Here is an 874-nt window from a genome sequence, read left to right on the forward strand (position 1 = left end):
AGTATCCAATCTGTCTGGGTGGGGCTGATGAAAGGAGATGGGGATAGGTCCCTTGTGGTGCAATAGTGAATAATTCTTATCAGGACTGACTGTGAGGGTTGGAAATGTAAAGGTAGACATTTTGTACCAAATGGAGGGGAGTGATTGACTTTGCAGTCCAGGAGCATATGTCCCTGGAACCATCAAGGGAGAAGAGCAGAAGTGAATAATTGCTATCAAGACTGACTTTGAGGATTGGAAATGTAAAGGTAGGCATTTTGTAGCAAAAGGAGAGGAGTGCTTGACTTTGCAGTCCTGGAGCAGAGGTCCCTGGAACCATCAGGGGAGAAGAGCTGAATGCAGGATATTGCCCAGAAAAACAGTGATGCCAGAGATGGAGACAATGATGTGGAGAGATGGAGCGGCTGGGTTCTCTCAACCCAAAGAGTGAGAGGGGCTGTGTGCTGACGACCAGGGAGCAGGCTTGCAGGGTATACCCTTTGGTTGGTTGATGATACATGGAGGAGATTGTAAACATAGCAACAAAATGATGTACGATAGGATGAATGTAAAGCTGATGTTCTCCCATGTAAACTATCACGTAATTCACAATAAAACATTAAAAAAAAAAAAAGAACATAACCATTATAAATATCTTTGCTCCCAGTGTAATACAGCTCTAATATAACTGAACAAAGAAATATACAACTAAGGAAAGTTCAGACTCAGATGGCTTTCCTGGTGAATTCTACCAAGCATTCCATGATAAGTTGAAACAAATTTTACTCTAAGAATTCCATAATATAGAAAAGTATGGAAAATAATTCAGTTTATGAAGAAAAGTATAACTGATACCAAAACCAGACAAATATATCACTGATAAATAAAATTATAG

Source organism: Chrysochloris asiatica, unplaced genomic scaffold, assembly GCF_000296735.1.
Source record: "Chrysochloris asiatica unplaced genomic scaffold, ChrAsi1.0 scaffold00069, whole genome shotgun sequence".
NCBI lineage: Eukaryota > Metazoa > Chordata > Mammalia > Afrosoricida > Chrysochloridae > Chrysochloris > Chrysochloris asiatica.